The sequence below is a fragment of the Anser brachyrhynchus genome (genome assembly GCF_964034855.1).
Source record: "Anser brachyrhynchus genome assembly, chromosome: 4".
NCBI classification, from domain to species: Eukaryota; Metazoa; Chordata; class Aves; order Anseriformes; family Anatidae; genus Anser; species Anser brachyrhynchus.
The window spans coordinates 36,298,249-36,321,142 of record NC_137698.1 but is presented as its reverse complement, the minus strand read 5'-3'; the positions used below and the strand labels follow the sequence as shown (position 1 = coordinate 36,321,142).

The window sequence follows — 22,894 nt, the reverse complement described above, 5'->3', positions numbered from 1 at the left end:
AGGCGTTGTACTGAAACAGCTCTGAGGTATAAATAAAGCAGCAGGGGCTTGTCAGGTTGTTTTTCCTATCTATTCTGCCTCTGCCAGCTGTATGCAGGCACAGAAGTACCCTTTTTTGTTGGCTTTATGCCATGAGAAGGTCTTTTGTATGCTGAAGTGATACATTAGTGGCTCCCTGTGCTGTGGTTAGGTCTAGTTCTACCATTAATGTGTGAAGTGACAGTATTGCAATAAGGAGTTGTGTTTAAGATTATGAAAAGAAATATAACCTACAGTACAGTGCTTTGCTGAAAAAGCCATTGTGTTCCTATTTTTTTGAAGGTAATATTGCTTGAAATTATGCATTTTCTAGATACTGTGTTGCATTTCAGTAGGATAAAGGCCTTCCGCGTGCTTTTAAGTACAAAATTCATGTGTATTCTGTGCAAAAGATGGTGTCAATATAGCTGATGATGACACAGGTGCATTTAAACAGTGCCTACCTCTACTCCAGAATATTTTCAATGATATGCTGAATTAACTGAATGATGCAGTAATTGAAAAGGAAAATAATCGACTATGGCTGTCATGATTAGCAATGTGCAGTTCCTCCTTCCTTAACAGCAGACCTTTTAAGCATTTTTCATCTCTGAAAGCACAAGATGTTTTTCATAAGTGCTGTTAGGTCCATTTTATAGTTGAGGAAACTGGAACATCAAAATTTGATGATGTGCACATTATCATCTATGAAGTATCTGACATACCTGGAAATGGAACCTGGGTGGATTCCTGATCTCTGTTCTTGTGCCTTAATTGCCAGATTTATTTTCCGTTTACTGTACATCTTTATATGGTAATAGCGTTGCTGTTTGCCATAAATCAGAGCTAGTGTTCAGATTAGGACAATGGCTGTTTTCTCTTTGATAGAGTACCATAAAAATGCACAGTGCTTTAGAGTAAGCGCATGTATCAACAAAACCCACAAAATATTGAATGCTGACAGTGCCTATTTTCCAGACTTAAATATCTCTTTTTGTATGCGTGAAATTTAGGCTCCAATTCATACGATACTTCTCAATGGATTTCCACTGTGGGTTTTTTGTGTTTTTTTTTTTTTTTTTTCCAGAAATCAGTGTGATTGTGTCTGTTTGAGAAGCCTGAATTTTGTCTTCTAGTTCCAAGGTGAGCCTTTAATAATCAAATAGACATCAGAGTGTATTTTGTGCTGACGTTTTGCTCCACATTGCATTTGAGTAGGCTTTCATTGCAGCTGCTTCTCAGTTTGACTTAGTGAGGCTGCTAAAGGACTGTCTTGTTCTCATGCTATATTTGTTGTGTTCTTTTTTGTAATTTATTTACTTTGGAGAACTGAACCAGACTTAAGCATCTGTTCCTCAATGAGGTTTTGTGTGTGTGTGTTTTGACCCTGTATTGCAGCTGGTTTCATTACAGAACACAACAGTTAAGTGATTAGCCCAAGGTAATTCAGTGAATGGCTCAGCCTTCCTCAAAATTTTGAACTCTTCTGGCTCCATGTCTTTTAAACTAGTCTGGGCTCTATATCATATTGGCTCCCAAATTAAATGAAACTTTGAGAACTGGAAGTCACTTTTCATACTGTATAATTACTGATGGGCATCTTATGTGGGAAAATGTCTGTAAAGCTCCTGCCTGGGAATCCTACCATTTTTTTTTAAATAAAGTGAAACAAAGCTTTTTGCATCAAATAGTTTATTATCTGTTGACATTAATTCACAGGGAGTATACATACATAAAATTAAGCATGTTTTACTGCAACGAAGAGTGTGCAGCACCTGTAAGGTGAGGTTGAATGTGATCTGCCAGCAGGAAACAGATGAAGTTTAATATAAAAAAAAAATAAAAATAAAAAAGAAAAAGAAAATAAACATATCTCTATTATTACCAGTATTAGAAGAAAGAGGAAAATTATCACAGAAAAGTATCTTTCTTTCTATAGTGATCTTTAAAAGGCAGACATTTGCAGTTACTCAAAATTCTTCTTTCAAAGTATTAACAACCTATTTGAAGGATTTCTTCTCTGTGCTCATTTTCCTTGTTCCTTCGTCCTCCTCGAACCTGGATAGGACTATGTTGAACATAACTATTTGAGGCAGTGAGTAAAGAAACGATTGTGAGGAGAATGTGTAATTAGACTAATATTGTAAGGAAAAAATTGCCATGGTTTAAGACCTATGTCTTAAAGTGTGATCTAAGGAAAGGTTGGTTTGTCCAGTACCTTTTCTGTATTTGTTACTGTGTCATCTGGTTTAATAATAATTTTTCAAAATCTTGCCTTTTGTCTTCCATTTTCCTGTCCATCCCTGTTTAATTTTGTTCTTGTGAAAGCAAAGGAGTTGAATGAAATTGAATAAAGGAATGTTAAAAGTTTGTTTTGGTTTGTTTTGTTTGTTTTGGTTTTGTTTTGTGTTTTTTGTTTGTTTTATTTTTTAACTTATTCACAGGTGGTTTTGTTTGCTTTTGGGAGAGGAAGATGAATTCTAATAGCAAAGCATTCCTTAAAAAGAAATCAGTAATTGTTACTGTATAGATTAATCGTGCATATAAATTAACATCAGGTGAAATTGTTAACAGAAGATATGCACCTTATGTCAAAGCTGAACTTGCACTTTTGTATCTTTTTAAAACTATGTTTTTAGCGTGCATATCAACTTTATAAACAAAATATTTGTGTCTTTCAATTATGTTTTGCAACGTAATTTTACCGTCTGATGAAAAGGTATTTTACCCACATTAAATCCCAATTTTGTATTCCTTTTAACATCCTTAAAACACAAAATGCCTTACATAAATACCTCTCTAATTAAAAATCTTTCCTGATTTGCCAATAAGATGAAGCTAAGGAAATATATGCCTAGCTAAAGAGTAACCTGAACCAAATTCTAAGTTAGAAATACTCCTGAACTGCAGGAAATCAGTATTTGAATACTACAGTTGATCACATCTTTAGAAGTGGACTGACATAGCTGCTGCATAATCAGCTACTTCGTGACAAAAATTCAACTTCTTGATTGAGTAGGCTCTTCCAGAACCAAAAATGGTCTTATTCCAAATTAATCCTTTTGCGAAGCAGAACCACTTTTCAGTGATTGGATTAATGTAGTATTATTGCTGAAATACAGGACTCACCCCAAAAGAGCTGATTAAACCAAACAGCCACTTTGCAACAAATATTTTTGTTGGTTCCCCTAAGGTAGCTAAGGGTCAGAGGCCAGCATCTTGAGGTTTTCAAACAAGAGGAAATTGAGTAAGTTTTGACTGAAATGAGTACCTAGCTCCTTGTATCTCCCCTAATTCATGAAGACATAGAGTATGAAATTTAGGAACAATAATATTTGGGAGATCTTTCTTTAAAACAAAATTTTGCGTTTGTGGTGGAGGTTGTTTGATTTCTTGTTGTTTTAAGTTTCATTCACATTCAGTTCCCTTTAACATTGCAGTGCTTATTCTGGCAACAAACTCGGCTGATGTGTTTGGCCGACGTCGTCCGCATTTGCTCTGAGCTTAGGCCACTGGAATTCTTAACATTCCCAAAGGGGTTTCCATCGGTTGTTACTGATTCGGGACTCTTCCTGCTGTGATAACAGACCGTCATCTCATCCAGATATTAATCCAATGATCAGGCAGCAGAGTGGTGACTGAGACAGATAGTGTCTTCTCTTGCTAGATTACTCATTTAATTTTCTGACAAATTACTCATCTTTTCTCCATCAGCACTGGACCTGAGACTGTCTCAATTCTTGCCTACGAGTACCCCTCTATCTTTGGCTGTATTTTAAGCTTTTCCAACTTGTGCTGGTTATCTCTGCCTTTTATTTTTCTGACATCATACGTTTTGCTGTCAGTAATCCAGCAACACACAAATAATTTGGTTTTGTTTTTTTATGTCTGTAATTTATGCTTCAGAGTTGAGTAAATTGCTGCACTTCAGACCCAATCCAAAGTCTAATGAAGTCATTGGAAACATCCCAGCTGACTTCATGAGGCTTTAGATCAGGCCCGTAAGTAGTCCTTGCATGCCACTGGGTCAGGACGTATAAAAGACAAACAAAGGAGAACGTTGTTTACCCTTCTTAGCCAGGCATGGTAAGGAAGCATAGTGAACAAGATGCAGAATACAGTTTAAATTATGACTATTATCAGCTGCTAATGCTAAATAATGCTTCGGTCAAAGACAGTGTGTGAAAATTTTTTAAAAATAGTTTGAAAAAAAAAGTAGTTAAGCATCACTGTGTTAAAGGATTGGAGAAGAGGCTTCTTCTATTTATTTATTTTTTTTTCCTTGTAATTGGCTAGTTAGTGGACTCTATGTGATGCTAACATGAGTAAAACTCATGGAAGAACCACATGAATGCTAGATGTTACTTTTATTTTCGAAGTTCCCATTTGACATGTTACAGAGTGCTGTAGGTAAACAAAATGTGTGAATCACTTGATGTTAGACACAGTTTGCTAATTAACAAAGGAAAGCTTGAAAAGGAAAATAAATGGTATTTGTTTTTTCTTCTATAGAATCCAGGTAGCGCTGTGAAAAAAGGGGCCTTTTTCTCCTCCTAGTAATACCAAAATTAAATTAAACTTTTCTTAGAAGAACTGAACTTGAAAGGTTTGAAAGAAAGAAACCCATCACACCATGACTTTCCCCAGGGGTGCAGCAGCCTTTGTAAGGTAAACAAGCTGTAGCACTGTGCTGTGGGTGCAGGTGGCTAATTAGTGCTCATCATTCTTTAATCCCAGGGGAAGGAAGGAAACCTTTTAAATCTCTCTATCAGACATTGAGGTAGTCAGGCTGCAAAGGAAGCAATGTCAAGCTGACTGTGTAGATTTTGTGTGAACAGTTAATTTGATTAGATCTTTAATGCGAATATATTTGGTATACTGTTGCCCTTGTATATTTTTGAGTTAGGGCTTAAGTCAACTTTTAAAGTACTTTTATTGGTTTTAAATTTGTGAAATATATATAACTTCAGCCTCATTTCCTCAGGCCTCATCTACACTACAACGTTTTCTAAGCAAAGTTGCCCTGTGCTCCTACACAAGTTTGTAAGCTGGCAAAACATATCCCTTCTTTAGAAACAAAAACTGTCTTCCCGTTACCAAACTAACCCTCAGCCACAAACCACGCTGCAAATGACATAACAGTACTGGCACCCAGAAACTTCTGCTCCCGCTCATAGCAAACTTTTTGAGTTGACCCTTGAAATTTCCTGCAGGGATAGACACGTGGCCCTGGCGAAGGCACCCAGCTGGGCACATGCTCTAGTGACACAGCAAGGTCAGCAGGTACGAGGCAGTACATGCTAGCAACAAGGCCTTCTGCTGCAGAAATATAATGTTTTTGCTTCTCACGTGTAGAGTGATGGGACTCATACTTCGCTATCTCATGGAGGTCTTCTGGGAGGAGATGGTAAAACATTCTGGTATTGGGCTCCATATGAGCACTTTGCTTATGTGGATAACACCTACTCTGAACGCCTACTACCCATAATCAAAGTGCTAAGTTACAGGCTTCATCATGGAGTCTGCTGATTAAAGTAACACTATTAGTATGAAGGATTGAATTCAACCTTATAAGCTTTGGGGTTTTGTTCACATCACAAAAACTACTGCTTAAAAATCATTAGGGATAGTTTATAGTTATAAGATCTTGTAGTGCCTGATCTTTTTCTTATAGGCCCACCTATAATCAGGTGATTATTTAATAATACCATTACTACAAAGATCAAAGATGTTTCTTTTTTCTTTTTTTTTTTTTAGGAGAAAATTTTGCACGTTTGAATCCCCACAAATGTGAACAACAGACAAAGAAACCTGAAAGTTAACAAAAAAAAAATTATGCAAATGCTGATTGAAGGGAAAAGGTAATAACAATACCTTAGTAAAACAGATCTCAGTTGTTTAATTACAGCAGGGGGACCAGGGGGGAAATCATTTTATCAGTCTCAGTAACAGTAACATCATTTTGTACTCTCAGTTGTAAGGAAATGAGGATTTTGTTATTTCCAGGCCTTCATCTTTTTCACTATATTTCTGTTCTGCTTTTCTATGGAAGCGAGCCTTTTACTTGCAGATTGTTATTGCCAGTTCATTGTAATAACCCTTAAACCTCTTGGTCAGCCAAACTTGATGGAGAAGTAGGGGTGTCAAAGACTGTAGGATACCCAAATATATTTCTGCCCTCCATGATGGGAGTGAGCTTTTCAACCCATCACCTTTTGCCTATAAGAATCTGTAGCCAGTTGCCTAACCCATGTGGGTACCAGTGAGGCAAATTACTTGTAAATAGTTCCACGCCAGCCATAGTGCATATTACTGCTTGCTAATCCAAAACAGACAGAACACCGAGGCTAGGAAGGGGAAGAAGAGAACACAAAATGAAAAGAGGCAAGTAATGGTAGTTTAAGTAGGATGTGAGTTCGTAGTCACCTGATCTTTCTTGCACAGCTTACTGAATGGGCTTGGTCCCTGCAAAGCATTTTATGAGACCGTGAGTCTACAAGTGTATCTGCATGCGAAAAATGTAGACCCTCAGAGGACTGCAATGCTTTATTTAGATCAGGAAAATCTTGTTTAAAGACCACTTATTCGTCATAGTTTTCACACTTGGTTCTACAGTAATGTCTGAATTTTAAGAAAAGAAAACATTTCCTCTTCCATTCACATCTGTGGATGACAGTACTGAGAGGAAAGTGGAACTTTATGCTTACAAGCACTTTTCCAGAATTTCATTTAACCATGTTTGGGAGACTTGTCTATCGATGTTGTAGCATTTAGTTGATTTAGATTTAGCACAGTGACTGATACAGTACTGCTTGGTAACTGTTCGGGCAGTAAAAACAATATAGTACAAAAGTAGAAACGTGTAGTAAAGTAGTTTGGTGTATACAACAGCAGGAAATCCTTGTGAGTGTAACTACATGAAGTAGATACCATAGCAAAGAAGCCAAAACAAGGGTAAATATTTCATGGTGATTTCCTTCTACAAAATACTTAGGTCAGTTGTACTTTCCAATGATTAAGTCAACAACATTTTTTTTTCTGAGACTGGCAGTGACAAGTAGTTCTGCAAAGAGGTGTAAGCAAAATATAAAATACACCACATGGAGTGAATAATTTATTTTAAAGAAGCATGTCTACAACACAGATAGGACTACTCTTTACATTTTGAAATGAGTATTTTTTGTTGTTCAATTAGTTCAGTTCTAAAAAAGTGAAGTTAGATTTACACATAAGCATGCCTAATCATCACAACATCCTTATTTCATGGAAATGTTAAAAACTAAGCCATGGTATACAAATGTGTATGTCTGTACTTATATAGTCTGGGCTAGGGGTTTTACAAACTGTTGATAATAATTCTTATTCTAATGGTAGGTGCTGAGAACATTGTGAACCACCAGTCTGATTTGGAAAAATAAGACCAAAATACCCATATTATCAAAACTGTGATTGCCATAGTCTCTAAATTAGGAGAATTTCTGCTGTTGGTTTGCATTGTTCCCTCCTTTTTGCAGTAGTATCAGTAAACACACTGTTAATCATGATGAATTCCTTTCTGATCATAATGAATGTGTTTTTCTCCCCATCCTCAAATATAGTGATATAATCTGCTATTACCAAAAGCACAGAAAAATCCAAGAAATCTTGTCATATTTCTTCATTGTCTCCATCTTCATGGAAATATGTTATTGCTGCAATCTGAACTCAAATTTCACTGAGTTTGTAACCTCCATCAGTTTTCTTTTGAAATGAGTATTAAGACCTCTTTTACACTAATCAGATTGATCTTATCATCCAAACACAAGCCTTCCTTATAGAGCTTCAAAATGTCTTTTCTTCCTAACAGTTACCTAAAATTAAAATTGTTAGTGTTAATAGATGTGGGATGTAATACTATGGAATACCTATTCCGTATGAAGAAAACAGATAGATGTTCTGAACAAATAATTCAGCACTGTAGCATTAGCTCTTCTTTGGGTTCAAATGAAATTTTACAAGTACATGCACTTTCAAATAACACTTTATCTATATTCTATAAAATGTGAACATCATGCAACTTCAAACTGAGAAATGTTTTTCCTGTCAGCTGTAGTGAGAATAATGTACAGGAAAAGGTGATGTAATGATCATATCACTTACATTATTCTCTCCCTAATGAATAATCTTCTACACTGAGGATGAGCTCACTTACTGTTATTGGAATCACATCTGTAAGCCACAGTACAGTGCTGGATCTACCAGAGTTTTGGTGCTGTAAAATCTGCCTGTAGTTAACGCTTTTCATTAGAATTGCAAAATGTTATATGTACTACATATGGAGTAAGTCTTCCTCATGAGGAAACCAACAGGAAAAAAAAAAAAGAGAAGACATTTATATGCAGCATTTGTACTTGGGATTCACACCCTTCCTAAGCACAGCTGTATCTTTCTTTGAAAACCAGTCCCAAACTATTATTAGTTTGGAACATTTAAAACATGACAGATGTTTTCTGTTCTCATTAAAGCCAGAGCTCACATAACTGATACAGTAGTCTAAGTTTAATTTCAAAGTAAGGATTGAAAATCCTCTCTATTTCTATTCCTATTTGTAGTTTCCATGTAGACAGTGTGCTCAGTTGTGAAACTGTATAACTTATGTAATGCGCTTTCTGTAAATGATGAATCATATTCTTATTTAAACCTGGTAGAATGAGTAAGGCTGGGAGTCAATTTCAAATTCAAGAAATAACATAATTAGAGCCACTGACTAATGTAATTCGGTGTTATAAATGCCTTGGACACACAAGTTTTTATTAATATTAATGAAGCAAGAATGGACAGAGAAGAATGTATTGTGTGCAGAAAGTCACATCTTCGCCCTTAGCTAAACAGCCAGTGATCTCCAATCCAAAGCAATGGATTTACATGCATATCCCATATGCATAGACATATATCCATATATAATCACTATTTACAAATTCAAGATTTAAAAACTTCTCGTATTTTGAAGATCATCAGGAAGAAAATTATTTCCCTCCCATTCATCAGTCTTTTCATGCACATTAAGGGAAGCCATGTGATCTCTCTTCTCTTACACTTTCTCCACCTTTTTTCCCCTCTGCTTTTGCTTCTCATGAGCTCCACGAATGTTGAGCTTGGATGGGACAGGCTGAGAAGCTGGAACTCTGCTGCCCAGGCCTTGTACATTCTAGCCACCTACTCCATCCCTGCTTCACCCCAGCTGTGTTTTATGTTTCTTTAGCTAGCCAGTAAGTTAAGCTGACTGCAGGGTTCTGGTTTTCTGCATTATTCTTACCCTTGAATTTATTATTTCCATACTAGTAGACAGTTCATTGCCACTATCTCCTCTGAAATTGCTTTCTTCCTTGTTCAGAATACTGTGATTTGTAGAAGAAAAAAAAATAGTAGTAGAAATGAGTGAAAGCAAAGGGATTATCATGTGAATCATATAGAAAATTAAACATTTGAATATGTTGGTAAAATTTCCATATATCCTGCCTACCACGAGAAAAGGAAAAGAATGCTCAGTTAGAGATAAAGGCTAAGTGATGAGTTTACCTGCCTGGGTATTATTAGCCCATTATTAGCTCCTTGAAAACTTCATGTCATCTATCCTATGATTATCTACAGAAATTGGTATCACCACCAATTGGCATTAGTAGAAGCTTGTCACGTGTAGAGCTTTTCACTTCCTTATTAAAATTTAAACTGGGCTGATTGCCATCCAGCAAAATCTTGTCTTCCCACCCTACCTTTAACTGAAGTTTTTCTTCCACCAGTGTAACAAAACACTTTAAACTTTAATTTTGAGGATGTGGAAGTTTATTGTAGATTTACCAGATTGGGTCTGCAGTGCTCATCTTGATACATTTCATGAACATTTTTGATGTTCTGTTTCTATCAGTTCTCTTTCTCCTAGACATCTGCCACACCCTTCCCTTTGAGAGGCATCAGCATTGTTCCCCTGGCCCGCTTCGAGACCTGAATAATTCCAGAAAATTAAGCCATGATGTCATCTACGAGCAGAAATAAGCCATTATGTCCCTCACCACTATATTAATCATTGAATTATTCAGCTCATTTTCAACCTTCGTACAAATATATCACATTTGATAAAATTTCTGTCAGTTGATGTTTTTGGTGGATAAATGTCAGCCAGCTAAATAAACATATTCATTGCAGAGTATGAGACAGAAAGAAGGAAAATACATTTGGTTCCTTATATTAATTTCAGTTGTCTAAGTATTTTTTCTCAGAGCTTGTGTGCAGTCTTTGCCCACGTAACCGTATTTCTGTTAACCCTAGAACAGATCAGTTTTATTCTCTGCTATGCAATGCTAGGTGAAGCATCAGTCCCTAAACTGAGGAGCCAGTGAGTAATTTTCCTTTCCGACTGCAAAACATTCAAGAGTATGTGTGTATACATACTCTTTTTTTAAATTCAAAATAGGAAGCATATTTCTTCAGGGCATTTTAAATTTCTATAATTGCAGCAATGGGCACAAGGTGCAATAAAACAAGAGTATAGAAGGTTACAGCTTGCACAAAGTGAATGAGACTTTGTTTCCCCTTTGTACAGCAGGTAAAGAAAATACACAAAACTGCTTTGTCAAAAGTAGACATTTTAGCATAAATGCACAAGCTTTTACAAAAAAACACTTGTTTGATTTTCTTATTCAGCTTCACTTAAAAAAAATCAGGCAGAAGAAGAGTGAATATAATGGACAATAGAAATAAATTCTCTGTGAAGAAAACAGTAAAGGAAAAGAAGCCTTTCAGAGACACTGATCAGACTACCTTTTTACTCCTCAGTCCTGCTTTAGCTTTTACTACTGTGCTTCATTTCATATCTCAAAGCTGAACTCTGTTCTACAGCAATCCTTGAAGGCTGGGGTTTCTTTCCCCCTTGATTTGAACATTTTTGCATCAATGCTTCTTCATCGATGTGATCAGAATGTGCCTCTTTGATATAGAACATCAAAGTATTTGCCATACAACCTGGAGTAATTTGTTTTGAAGACTGCTTACTGCCTGTCTCCCTCTTATGGCATATAACCAACAGTCTGAACAAGAAGTAAAATCAGTGGAAGTGTGGTATTGCTGAAAAATAAGAGTGGTTCTTTCAAGCATAAAGATGATGGGTTTTTGTTTGTTTGTTTTTGTTTGTCTTTTTTTTTTTTTTTCTTCAGAAAGGATCCAGAAGAAGTAGTTTCTGAAGTAAATCTGAATGGTTTAGTTTGAAAATGAGATTGAAAACCTCAACCTCTTGTGTGATTTAAATGCTTTCTTGTTTCATTTGGTTTGACATGTCAAGACAGACAGACACTTCTGTGTCCACATTTTAGTGCAGATAGCACACAAGATAAATCAGTAAGTATATGTGAATTATCTTTACAGTTATTGTTAAAAGACAGCTACTTCTAGGTTTAATCATGGTGACTGGATGTCAGTGCAGAGCAAAACTGTGTGACAATTGCAACAGAAGTAAGATTCAGCTTATTGGTGGAACACAGTTATCCAGATCAGTATTTCTCTATTCATCTTTCATTTAATCGTATGTAATAGATTCTTGTTTTGTATCTTGTTCAAGGAATGGCACTTCTAGGAGCACAAAATTTGTGAGTTCATGACTTGGTCAGTAAAAAGAATAGCGCCACTCATTAGATAACTAATGAGAGCTTCGTTTTTATAGCTCTTATTCTTGGAACCATGTTGTTACAACAAAATTAAAGTTTTCATTTAACTGGATAGTTTCTTCCTAATGGTTGACAACAAAAGAATGAAAACATGACACGGATTTGCTTCCTGTCATGATGTCTGCTTTCAAGATAAACCAAAACTAATAAAACATTCTGGGAATCATGTCTCCAGTAACTCAGCAGTACTTTTTGCATAAAGTGATGAGAATTTCCCAACAAGCTCAGCTTGCAAAATATGCAGATGCATACTGCAGCATTTTGACTACATAATAAAAAATCATAAAGGAGTAACCAGTGCTGTTCCCTCTTGCTTACCAGGAGGGTATGTGGTGTCCTATCACCACCTCTCCAAATGGAGTAATTCCACCCTGGCAAGCAAAACTGTGAAAGCCTCCTGTTCTGGTGTGCCCACGACTTTTGACCGGTCCAGTCTGACTATGCAGTCATAATTACATACTGCTACAAGATGACTCCTTTCCCAGTGTGGGACCGGTTATCTTGCATACATAAAATCTGGTGGACCAGAACACGAGGGATATAGTGTCCAGCTCAGTCACGTGATGATATTCACCATAAGAAAATTGAAACTCATCAGCAAGAGAGGCATAGTTTTCTCAACAACCTCTCTAAAGCACCTAAGAATTATCACAAATCATGCCATCATTTTTTTCTCTGTTCAAAATAGCCTTCTTGACCTGACCTCAGTCATATAAGTATACAAGGAGATACAAATCAAGAAGCAAAATAGCAAATAGTGAAAATTTTAACAAAAACAATGCAATCCACGGCATATAGTACTAAAAGTTAAGAAACTATCACATTTTTCAATTCAAGGCATATAAAAAAGTGTAATAATGCACAAGTAGATTTCTAAATGAAATAGCTTATTCAAACTACTTATTCAAATACAAAACCTTGTGAATTAACATTATTTTTAAGTTCTACTTTTTTCAAGTGCTTTGAGATGCATTGTCTTTGATAAAGACTAAGATGTATGGGTTAGAGAGTAAGCCTGTACATATAGCCTAATGTATAAATTTGTTCTGATTTTTAAGTGTCACTACAGGTAAACATCTACCTGCCAACTCTGAGATCAAGCATTTCAAGTTTGATGTCAAGATACAGCTGAAAATTAGCTGTATTTTAGGTGTGTGATACACATCTAAACCTGATGCACCAAAAATAAAAATATTCATTTTAATTGCTGTTAAAATTACCTGTATTAGAGATTAGTAATCCAGTGTGCTTTTGTCTTTATATCGTATATTTTGATTAATGGAAATTTAAATAGTTAGATTTCAGTTACCTTTTTCATTTCATGTTGCCTTTGTTATAACTCGTCACCTCTGGCTGAGAAAGGATTTTGGAAGCCTTGCCCAGCCTTGGCTGGTAGGACAGAACTGAAAACCATCCTATTATCTCTAGCTGCAGAAGCTTATTGCCTAATCCCAGAAAGAGAATAAATCACGTAAAACTGACAGTTAAGGAACTTCTGGACAATGTAGGAAACACTGTCAGCCTTTCCCTCTGCCCATGGGCTCCCTGCTGATGCCTGCGCCAGTGGTCTACCTCAAGATCCACACCAGATGCAATCAGCTGGCCTCACGCTCGGGAAGGGGGCGACACAGAGAGCCCATTCATCCTGCTGCGGAGCGTGTGGGCAACTCTAACTACCCAGGTGGGGTCTTCAGGCTGCTCAGAGCACCTGTCCTGGCAGCTGTCCGGATGATGTGAACCCGGCTGGTGTTTGAAACAACTTCCTTCCTGTTTCACCATATACCCTATTGTTATGATGAGGCATCCATCATAAGCTGATGTGAAGTCCAAAGCTTGTTTGGTGTCACAGCGGTAGCAGCAAACAGTTTATGGACTTTTTTCCTGCCTTTTCGAAGTTTGAAGGATGCTTGAATATGAAGCTGTCAATTTTCATCACAACCTTTGATAAGTACATAGATGGATAGGTTTAAGCATAAAAGATCATTTATTTTTAAAGCATCTAGGAAAGCAACTGGCTAATTATTTATCACTTTGGTTATCATAGTTAGCATGGCAGCTGGTAGTCAAAGGTGGCCCTGTTGTAGTTCTGCCCCCATGTCTGATGGAACCTTGATACCAGAATGCGGACAGAAGAAATATTTTCATCACTGGGCACTAACATCTTTTAAGAACCTTATCTTTCAGCTTTCATTTTACAAGTCAGTACTGTTTTATAGAATGCAATAACTGCAAGGAGCTCTGAAGATACTTTCTCTTACTGTAACTTCTTCTAAGGTATGCTACATTATGTAGTACTTAAGCTTACTTGCGTAATGCCAAGTTCCCACAAATTCTAATCAATCCGATTGCTGTAGAAATAGGTATAATTAGAGTAACAGGAAAAAGCATGATATAATCAGAAGAGAAATGAGTCACATTTGCTGCCCTAAGGTCTAGGCTGACCTAGTGCATGCCATTGTTCTCTCAAGGATCTTTGTTTGCTGATCAATTGTAAAACGCACCTCTTGGTACATCTGGAGTCTTCCAGCTGTGTGCAGTATGTGAAGCGTTAGTCAGCCAAAGTTGGCTGTGAAACTAGAAGGTAAGATTTTTAACTGAAATTTTTGACTGAAGAGTAACGAGAGTGCCAGTGATAAAACTGAGACTTTAAATACAGCGAATATTACAGTAGTCCTATGTGAAGCTTGAGACACAATTGCCTTCTTCAGAGAGCTGAAGTGAAGGCCAGAAATGCGGGTTTATCAACTCAGAATTTATCTGCTTGAGATCTTGCATCGAAACACAGGAAAATCTTCAGAGATGTAAGTGCATTATGAGGCCCATAGGTAATAGTAGTCTCCCTGCAGACAAAGAAGGTCTTAATCTACCTGCATAAATGTTAAGGAAAAGTCCTAAAATGTTAACTTGAAACCAGAAATGTCAGCACCAAGTTTCTTCAGGCGAACTCCTAACTTTAATTTTATTCCTTGAATACAAGCTTCAGAAGTATGCTTTTCACCATGAGGCAGATCTAAGGCTAGAAGCAGCCTGTTATCAAATACAGTTCAGACATATTTCAATGCGATAGAAATCCATTAGAGTATGTACAGGGTTTACATCAAAATTCATGTAAAAGCTCTCAGGATGATATTCCAATATAGAGGATGATATTCCAATATAGTCAACTTTTGCCTCAATTTTGATGACAAATCTCATGAATTTCAACACTAACTTAATCCCAGACTGCATATACTTTCCCCTGGTGCCTCAGTAGAGTATAAACCATATATGAAATGCTCTTGCATATTTAAAGGGATAAAAGCCAGGAATTAGAATTGGTTGGCTCTACAAAGAGCAGCATTCTGATGGACTGCTGTCAAACTTCTTGTAGAGCTAAATCCTGTTACATTTCACCGCTGCTGGTGCACTTAAAAACAGACAACCAGAATCTTCAAGTGGGGTGCCAGGATCATTGACACAGACCTAAGCTCAGCCCCAACCAGGGAGATCCTACTCTGCCCCAAGCTGTGCATTTCCACAGCCTCCCTCAGGCCTGACACTGGCACATGAGCAGCCAGGAAATATGTCAGGTGACAAAATTAATCAGGCTAAACCCGACCTCACCAGCAGAAAGTAATCCATCTCAGAAAAGTAGTTGAAGGTAGAACCCTTTCTTTAAATTTTTAGATAATTTTAGCACAATAATGATCCCCTTGCACGGACCTCCTATACTTAATGGATAATCACATCCTGCCTGCTTTTTAAAAAGCAGATCTTCATATTAAACAAGCATGCTGTTTAATTATTGCAGGAATGGAAGCGTGACTAGAGCACAGAACTGACTATACAATAATTTTTTAATCTAGTCATGTGCTGGAATTTTGCAAGAAGAGGATTCTCTTGTGAAAGAGGATTTAAGATTTTAATCAGAAGGTCAAAGCTAGTGAATTTTTGTTCTGGCCCCTAAAGTCTCCTAACTGGGTGGAACAGAGAGCAGTGGCTTATGAGTAGATTCTTATTTTGAGAATGTTGTTGCTACATACATTTGTTTTATACAAAAGTTACTACCTACAGAGTTTTTAAACTGTAAATAAAACAGCATTATGCAGGGGCCTATAAAAGCACAATTCACAGGACAAGTACTTCATTTGAACTAATGCAAAAAATAATCTGCTATATTAGGTCATAAATGAAAATGGATTTATAGTCTATTGTCTCCAGCTATTCCCATCACCAGAATATGAGATACTTTGGCAGAGATGAATGCAAAGAATAATCTCTCCTCAGAAAAGCTCAGGACAGCGATAGTGGGAATCTTACAAGCCAACAGTGGGAATAGACTCATCAGTATTTGTGTAGGCACGCACAGAGTCTGTCTGTGCTGAGCTTGGCTGAAGCCACTGCTATGAGTCACTCACAAATTTAAACAAGAAGTGTTGTGGAAGATTAAACAGAAACTGAGTAAGGAGTTCACAGCCTTCCCTGTGTGTATTTAAGATCCTGTTCATTTTACTACAGATTCACAAAATGAACAAAAAGGGAGCATTTAACAAGTGTACAATGTTTCGACTTCCTCCTCATTCCTCCTTTTACTCCCTTGAGCAATTTGGGATTATCTAAAATAATTAATTTAAAACATACTTTAAATAAGTGTTTTCTCATCAAAAACTCTCTTCAAATTTCAATGCACTTAGATGAGCTATGTTGCTGTAATAGAGATAAAAATTTAAGCCGAATTGTTTTGAATGTTTGTTGACAAATACTTTGAATGTAAATGTCATGTCATGTTCCTTTCTGACTGAGGAAAACAAAGAATTTTGAAAGGGGAATCTTCAGATGTGTTTGTGGGAAGACAAAGTCAGACTGGGGACATTTCTGCCCCCTTTACATAAAACAAACAGATAGAAAGCAATAACAATTGATATAATAGCTGTTATTATTCTGTTATTGTACGAGAAAGTACTGGTGGTTTCTAAAGGGCATACAAACAAATGGATTGATTTTTCACCATACCTATTCTGGTGTTATATACCTCTGATGTTGAAGGCCTCTATATTCATTTTACAAAAAGAAAGGTTTTTTATATATATATATATAAAAAAAAAAGTTGTACTTTAAGATATTATGAAAAGGATCCCATCTTCTTTGCTTTTTAGGTGACTATCATGTTAAATTTTTACATAAATGCTGGATATGTTTATCAGCTGCCCCTCTAGAAATAACAAATGCAGGATATTGTTCCGTTATCTTGAAAATTATATTACATGCTAGTTAGCAGAGATGTGACACTGGCAATGTACTGCAGCATATAATTCAATCTGATTTCTTTTTTTTTTTTCATCTTTGTGTGCCACTCGTAAAATCCAGATGTACTGCCAAGCTCTTCAAACACATTTCCAGCAGCAACATGAGCTGAACAAGAGCCTCTCATTCCTTGACAGACTCCTCAGGCAGCTGCGTGGGTGGCTTTGGAGTTTCTTTGTGGTCTTTCATGTGGTTGAGTTGCTGATGGGCTGTTTTGTCTGCTTTGCCCTCCTGGGTATCAGTTCTCTTTGATTTTGAGGAATTTACACATCTTTATCCATCTGAGAATACGGTTCTGTGTAAAACTTCTGAATTATGCAAACTGTGCTTCTTCATAAGAAAAATATATCTTATAAACCCATGACCTGGATTGCAGTTAAATTGCATAATTAAATTCTGACATTGAACATCTGATTGTAATTACTTATGTATTTATATATAACAAAGTACATTCTTAAAAAGCAGAACCTGATGATAGTTCATGGAATATCAATAGAGAAATAAAAAGTAGAAATTGAACATTTGACTGCAAAATTTCAAGCTAAATTTTGTGACTGCTGCATCCAAACAAGTCCTGTGTAGAAGATACCGTCGTGTAGAAGCAATGGTACTGAACTACACTTTAAAACAGGTTCCCAAATAGTTCCAAAACTGGCAAAACTGTAAGAATTCTCTTATTCTCCCTTCTCTTTGATCATCTGCAACTCCTGTCTGTGCTCCCAAGAGATTAGGATCACTGTTCATTTTGTACCTGTTTGGAAAATAGTATCATATTTAATCACATTAGCTCTTATACTTGCTTGGAAAAAAAGTGTATACTATTTATGCATGCATAACAGCTAACACAAAGCTAGACTCTGTAGTTAATAGGTTAATAAAGAAAAGAAAATAGTTGTGATTAGTCCTAGGCTCCTGAAAATATTTACTTCAAACTGCTAATCCATGGTACTGTTAGATGTGAAGTCTTTGAGCATTTATTACCACCTGCTAGCCTATTACCACTTGCTACTGAGCTGCAGACAGTTCTTTTTTTCCCCTTAGAGTGGGTATTTATTAAAGAGAAGCTTTATCACAATAGGGTTCTTGCCATAACAATATTTACCATACAGTAAGAACAAATAAGTGCTCATGGCATCTGCAGATAAATACAAAGAACATGAACAGTGATGACAGGAGAATATGATATTTACATTAGTGCAGATAATTAGTATGATTAAATTAGAGACAGATGGGTTAAACTACAGCATGCAGACTGATAATTTTTTGACTCTGAGTTATTTTAATTCAAATGATCTTTGAAGGAAAATAGAAGAAGCCTCTAGAGTGAACAAAGCACACTGCTATTGTAGGTAGGATGACTTAATAAATCTTTTTACTACTGTCTAACTGCTAGGCTACATTGTTCAAAGTGTTTATGATCTAGGGATACAGTAGCTCCCTGACAATGTAAATGGTAGTGCTAGGCTTGTGAATATGTTTATTTCTCCCTGGGAGACTTGCTCTTGTCTACCAGCAAAACTCTATTTTGCAGGTATTTTGAAATTATGATCCCATAAAGTGGTTTATGTTCCAAGTATGATTTTTTGATGTACTGTTTAAAAAAAGACAAATTAATAGTAAATTTAAAAAGTACTAAAGAACTGATTTTATAAATGTGTAACAAAGCTCTTCATAATAATGGCAATCCCAAAGCTCATTCAGTCCATCCATTGATTGTATCAACTGGAATTTGTTGAAACGGTTGCAACAGAAAGATGGGTTGCAGGCGTGCTTTGATATGCCAGTGAAACCAAGGCTTATCCCTCTCCATCTTGCCTGACCCACCTCATATCATTGAAACATTTGTGTGGTTAGGTGAGTACAGGTGAGAGCTGGCTAGCCTAATTCTAAGGTAATGCTGGTCTGTTGGAAGGAGACAAAGATGAGGCGAGAATGGTATCCATTTCTCTTGTTCCCCATCTGGATCGTTTAAGGTCTTCAACAACAGTAAAGGAATGACACTCGTTTCAACAAAGGCTTATGTTCTGTCTGTATCTAATCAGAAAATAGGAATCAGCATCGGCCTGTATATCTTTACCATTATCTACTCATGGATAGATTATTGCGATATGCTATGTGGGAGCTTACTTCATATATCAACACAGCAGTGAGGAACTGGTGCAGAAATTGCTTGCACTGTGTTGGGTTAGGCTAGGTCAGTCTTTAACCAAAGTCTGAATTAAAGATATGACAATCAGCAAGTATTGTTTCTCCTCTGGCTCTCAGCAAGTAGACGAGCAGAGAGGAGAAATAAAGTGAATCTTGGTTCTGCCTTCTGACCAAATATATCAGCCAAAACTGTTGAACTGAGCAGAGCACATTTATTATGATTTGCTGATTGGTAGGCATGGTTTCTTTTCCTTTCATGGAGCAATGAAGGGAACAGGGAGGAAAACTGTGCTCCAGAACTTGTACCTCTGAGTGAAAATGCCTCTCTGATAAAATAAATCAGTTTCTACTCTGCCCACCCACCTTGATAAAGGGAGGAGCCCTCAGCCACTCTCTTGGTCTGAAATAGGCAAGGCATGGATGCTCTAACAGATGCAGCAGCTGCTTCATCAGAAAATGAAAGGAATTAGTAGAAATTTTATACTATCATAGTTCTGTCTGTATTGATGATAGCTTCACCATATAATAGACAGACTAAAGAAAACACTTTTTCAGTAGTGGTATGTGTGCAATTGGATTTAGATCTGTCAAATTAGTGGCTGTATGTGATGTTCAGACACGCAGTCTGAGTCTGCATTTTTCAATTTGGTTTGTGGTTTGTTTTTTTTTTTCTTTTTTTTTTCAGGCAGATGTTGTAAATTGTCTATAAAAATATTAAAGACAGGCACAAATCCTTTCTGGTAGATTCAAGTTTGATGTGGAATCCACACAGGCTTTAACATTTTCTATGCAGACACTGAAACTGATATGACTCAGCAGAGATCCTGAAGTGACTCGAAATGATTTTCTGCTGCCATTTGCCCACTTCTTGGCACACAGCATCAGCCACACATCTTATTAGCTTCCCAGAAATCTGTGAAATGTTGAGCTCTGATGTTTTCTCTCAGCCACAAAGAGACATGAGTATTTTAACCATTAGTTTCCTTTAGCACAGCCAAATAAATACAGTCTGGTGAATGTAACAAGAAACTTAGCAACACAGAGTTGCAGCGCCATGGCAGTTTTAGCTCAGAACTAAAATTCCTATGATGTTTAGGATGTAACGAAAAGATAGTTAAAATTTTGCTCCCTCTTTTAAATTAACTTGCTTCATTTGCATGATAATTAATCATCGAGTTATCAAGTGTTTCTTATCGAATCTATAGAAGGTAAAAGATTGTCTCTACTTATGGTAAAAGATGCAAACCATTTTAATCGATATTGAAAGTAATTGTCGGGAGGATTTTAACTGTATCTGCTGACAGATAAATGCACATGAATAATGCACACAGATATGCTCTTACTGCTCTGTCAACTTTCTAGTGCATAAGCATGGATAGAGGTAATAGCAAGTTGTGGTGCAGTAAGCAGTTTGTTGCTCCCATCATCCTGAATTGCGTGTGTATACAAGTCTAATAAGCACACGCAAACCCATGGTCCTCTATTCAGCAGCTACATCAGTGTGGCCATATCATTAATCAACCAAGTTTGAGCTCTGTGATAGCGCAATGCAAATTTGTTTCCAGACTTATACCCTGCAGCACATTACGTGTGTGACAGCCAGTGATAACCTGGTACTAACCAGCAAATTCCCCTTCCCTCTGTCATCACAGTAAGTTGCTGACAGGCTTTCTTCATGGTCTCTTTGAAGCAGGAGAGAGGTAAGTCACCTCTTCTCTCTGGTAGGTGTCTCTTAAAGCTCAGGCTTTAATGACGTTGAGATTTTTACACGTGAGCACAAGGTGACGTCAGTTTCTATTCTGGGGTCAGAGAACAGGATGTAACTGGAGAGTGCCAAGTGCTTTGCCCTTTATAACCGAGGCCTGCTGCTCAGGAGAAAGGAAGTAATGCTAGTGCTGCTTAGTAAACATGGCACCCTCGCAGATACCAGTCAATTTTTTTTTTCCAAAATTGCTTGTTTGCTGCTGTTTTTATGTCACTTCTTCCAGATATTCTTAGCAAAATGGACAATTTCCTTGCTATTTCATTCTGTAAGTGGGATAATTGTTGGGAGTTGACTGTGGCTAGGGATGAAGTTTACTCGCGTACTTAGAGCAGGTTATCCTTTGAGAGAATGACAATAGTATACTTGCCAGATAGCTCAAATATTGTTGCTTGTAACATACCAACTAATGGACAAGCTGTAAACTACACCCTTGTGGGCTACTAAATTCCTTATTGCATGCAGCTGCTCTTATGTGTGACTGTAAAAATATGCCTCTAAGGAATTCTTTAGTAAAAGTAACGATCTTGCAAGAGGTCAGTCTTGTCTTACAGGCAGAAACCAAAAGCTTGCTTTGGTAAGACAAATAACTGGAATTCATAACACAAGGGTTACTTCCATTGAGTCAGCATTTGCCATATATATATGTCACTCAGAAGAGATGCATACGTGATCTTCCTAATAGTGTTTCTTTTAATGCATATCAAACATTGTTATATACTCAGGGACGCCTGTCAAGCCACGAAAGCCCACTTAGGAGGTACAGCTGCTAGGAAGCAGGAAAGTAGCCCATCCAAATGGCTCCGAGTACCTGTGACAGGTACCCAGTGGAGAACAAGCATCATTTCGGGACCTACTCGGGTTACTGTGGTAACAGCATGAGCACAGCCTGTGCTTTGGTTATGGGATGGGGAATGTTTGCCCAGCCCCCTGCTTAACACCACTGCTGCTGTATCAAGTCCTAACAGGACCACAAGACCACACATTTTGGTTAGTAATACCATCTCTTCCATACAGACTTTACATTTAACTATGTAAGGCAGCTGCCATGGCTGTTCCAGACCATAAACGTGTGACCAGGGTCATACATTATCCTCCTGAAAAATACTTGCTAAATCCTCAATACAGGCCATGTCTGTAAAACAGCTAATTTAAGATCCTAAAGGCTGCTGTTGTCATGTATTTCCAGAATTGAAATGTACTTTTTTCTTGTTTTGTAGTTAGTTTGCAACTCTTAGATACCGATTTGCCAATGAGCTTCTTTATCTTGCAGCATGTCAGCAATCACAATGACTTTTAAATATATCATGGATACACGTTACTTTTCCCAGTTATCAGTCTCCTTTATTAATGATATTTTTTACATAATTGCCTAAGAACAATACGTTTGCCATCTGAAGTATTTATTACGTAAAAAAGGAATTTTCTTTATAACAAAAATAGTGAGGAATTTTCTAAAAATGGTGTCTAAATTCTGTAGTGATTGAAATGCCACAAGCTGGCTGCAAAAGAGATTTTAGTATAATGTATTATTAGCAATTGTTGTTATATTTCTGTGGTTGCTTGAGACTGGAAGCAAAGTCTAGTGGCTTTTTTAATTGGTTGGAAACTGAAATGCAAGGTATTAACAAGACTGCCTCTTCTTGTCCCTGCCAACAGGCAGTTTCAAAGAATGTTTATCAGTATGAAAATGGCCCTCCGTGTACATATATACAAGCCCTGCGTGACAGAGCTAAATGACTTGACAGCTATTTCTGTATTTAAATGTGTTTCTGATACCACAGCTCACTTTCAATAAATGTACAAATACGCTTTGTGTTATTCTGCGATTTATTCAGTTCAGTGAAAGGTAAGCTCTAGATAGGATGTGCATCCATGAATATTGTCTGAAATGTTTGTTTCTCTCCCTTTTTAAAACAAACTCCCTGGTTTTGTGAATTGGCGTCTTAGATAACAACATGAGTCAGAGTATAAAGTATTTTAAATG

At 36.9% G+C, this 22,894-nt stretch overlaps 1 protein-coding gene across 1 annotated transcript in view; it reads left to right on the top strand.

Moving 5' to 3' along the window:
* SMAD1 (SMAD family member 1) overlaps positions 1-22,894 on the top strand; it is a 103,703-nt gene that overhangs the window by 783 nt on the left and 80,026 nt on the right. The gene's annotated exons all lie outside the window — the stretch shown is intronic.